We start from the raw sequence: 3,189 nt of genomic DNA, 5'->3' as shown, positions 1-3,189 counted from the left end.
ATAAGGGGGCTGCATATCAGAAATTGGATCGGTATTAGCCGATACATCTCCTTAAAAAAAGGCTATTGGTATCAGCCCCAAAAATCTCCATTGGTGCATCCCTAGAAAGGAGCTCAGTTTTCGTATTTCTTGGCTGTCTTTGAATTTGGGATCGGTCCCTATTTTCTCTTCCAGTGCTTTAATTGCTAAAGTTTGAGTTCTTGTTGTTTATGAGGGAGCTTGGAGCTGATGGAGGTGTCTCTGAAGAAGGTTACATGTATACATAGAGGAGATGATGAGGAGTCCTGGGGTAAAATCTGGCTCTCTCACCAGCTTCTCCCTTTCTGAAACCTTTGAGTTTCTTTCCTGATCTTTTTACCTTTCACAACTTTGACTGTGTTTATATTTATAAAACTGTAGAGCCCTCTGGATGTACTGTTTGTAGAAAGGCCCCCAAGGAAATAAGGTGGTGTGGAAACTCAGCAAAGGAAAAGGCAAGCAGGTCATCAGGATAAAACCAAGTCCTAAAAACTTAGTCTGTCCAGCCGGGGAATAGTACCTCTAGGGAATGCGGGGGAAGCCCCATTTCTTCAGTCATTTGGCAACTCGTTTGAGTACAGCACTGTAATCTGTTCCATAGGGAGTAATTCCATGCTGGCAAGGGCATGGGAGGGCGCTCTGTTTATGACTGTCTGCATAATTTTGGATTATTAGCTCTGAAGCCTCTATAAACTAATACTTAATGAGGAGTCAGAGCATTCCTAGGACCCTCCGTGGGGAAGGAGGCTGGGGCCAGTAGCAGGAGGGTATTACAGTGTATGATACAAAGCAATTTCTAGTGTCAGCTCCAGCACTAGTCACAGTGAGAACAATCTATATATTTTTAGCTTCATATTACAGACAGTGTACTCCCCAGATTTGTTCTGCTTTTCTTTTTCCCTGGTCTTTCTGGTAGATAAAAATGCTCGGCTGTCCAGATGAGAGACATTAAAGCTGTTTGGCGTGACCCAGGCCTGGTGTTGTATACCAGGTGGTAGGTTAAGGGTAAGAGAAGCATGGTCTGTATGCTGCAAATTCCTTAGAGCTGTCTGCCTGCTCCCCCCACTCATCCCCAAGGACTATTTCTTTCTGTAAACATACCTGATAGAGTCCAGCAATTTGTGCATAAAGGGGGGGAAAGCACAAGAAACATTTTGGTTATTCATGGGGGAGGCGTTACAGAAATGAACTGCCATCAGTAGTATGGCTTATTCTAATAATGACCTTCAGGAATTAAATAAAAATACAGTATGCACAGCAGATTAGAAAGAACAAGCCAGTTAAATACAAAACATGCTTTGTAAAAACTCGGTGACAGATAAAGGAGGCTGGTAACCTCCAGAATAATTGATGAATAACTGAGCAGGGGGATGAGGGGTGGCAGGGCAAGTGGGGGTTAGGCTGTTGAATATTTCAAGAGTTGCAGCTTACCTTGGAAAAGGGAGAAGGGTGAAAAGGTTATCAGTGCTTGCTTTCCGCCTTCAGTAAAACAAAGAGGGGGGAAGGAATGTGGGGGCAGGCTGAGCCGGCCTGGAGCCTGAAGGCATGAAGTTACAATTCTCCAACTTTAATATCTGCCGTTTCATTTTATATTCATCATGTCAGCATAATCTGCTTTTATGGGAATCGTCTTGGTTCCCGACCAAATGCATTTAGGCCCTTTTGCTTTTAAGTTTGATTGTAATATGAGTTGAAGACTTCAATGAAATGTTTATACATAAGGACTGTAGAAATGGCAAAGAGAAAATGGAATTACAAAATCAATCAGAAGGGATCTTTCTCTGGTGTCTTTCCACTGCTTTCCCTGTCTCCCTCTGACCTTTCTCATGAACAGACGACCTATCGGCTGGCTTTGCACCAGTTCCTGGTGTAGGCATTTGGAAACTATTTCCAAGACAGAGATGTGGAGACTACTTTGAGTTTTCTGTACTTATCCACCAGAGGAAACGGTATATTTGGAGGGCGAGTAACAGCTGTGTTTCTCTGCAAGTTGATTTCTCTTAGAATTAAGGAGTTTAAGGCCATCAAGGAGCATTGGATCATCTTCTCTGACCTCCTGTTACTGTAATGGCCACTATCCCTAACCCGGGAGAAGGATGCATTGCTATTCTTTAAACAAACAAACAAACAAACAAAATGCAAGCGAAGAAACAACCACCTTGTGCATTGCCATTAATGTACCTAGTACTTCACATTATAAGGGTGAGATTCACACCAAAGAGCCTTTGCTATAAGGTAGAAGAAGTGAACTGAAGGTTGTTAGACCTCGACTCCATGCAACGCCCAACAACTGAGGAGACAACAGATCGATGCTATCATGCATCACCTGTACACGTTGCTCATCAGCAGCTTTATTCAAAATGGAGACAGCTTCAGACTAGCTCCAACAAACCAGGGAGCTGCACCGAACATTAATTTTTTTCCATATTTATACACCTTGGTTTATACTCATTAATATGTACTCCACCCTTAGTCCCTCCTTTGTTTCACCATTAGTCCTTCCCATTTTAAGCTCCGCCTCTGTTTACTGTTTGTTTCATTAGCATGGTATTGCCTATGTATTTCACTTATTTACATGTCTTTTTGGTATGAACACATGTCTAAGCCTTTGACCCCACTTCTTTCGGTCACTTGGGCGGACTTCAACCAAAGCCTGGGAGCTTTTGGAGGCTTCTTTACCAGTCACCATTCACCTTTTGGCATATGTTTATCTCATATTCTGTTACCAGTTACATGTTGTCTTTCACAGTCCAGTCTGTTTTTCAGTCCCATGTTGTACCATTTCCACATCCCTAAGACTTCACCTTATTCACGGCACACAGACTTACACAGACTCACTTTCTGCTTTTTTCAGAAAATGGTTGACACAGTTAGAATGGCTACTTAGCATAAGCATTCATAAGCAAAATCTGCTTTACCTTCTAACGATAACTGGTGGTTTGCATCCTGTTTCTTTTACACAATGAGCTACAAGCCTAGTATATTGTTAGGAAAATGCTTGCCTAAGCATCTTGCAGTGTTACTTTTAACATACCATTCTGCCTTGTGGTTAGCAGCTTTGCTAGGCCACAAATTATAGCCTTTTATTCAGCTACAAAACCAATGCTCCCCAAGATCCAAATACTGTCACCCTAACAGCCATAAGTATAAGACAACATTCAAATAATTAGA

At 42.1% G+C, this 3,189-nt stretch overlaps 1 protein-coding gene across 1 annotated transcript in view; it reads left to right on the top strand.

The window, feature by feature from the left end:
• The window catches only part of ASTN2 (astrotactin 2), a 644,195-nt gene that overhangs the window by 677 nt on the left and 640,329 nt on the right, over nucleotides 1-3,189 (top strand).

Source organism: Gavialis gangeticus, unplaced genomic scaffold, assembly GCF_001723915.1.
Source record: "Gavialis gangeticus isolate Ggan-Ray unplaced genomic scaffold, GavGan_comp1, whole genome shotgun sequence".
Classification (NCBI taxonomy): Eukaryota; Metazoa; Chordata; order Crocodylia; family Gavialidae; genus Gavialis; species Gavialis gangeticus.
This window is presented reverse-complemented; position numbering and strand designations above follow the sequence as displayed.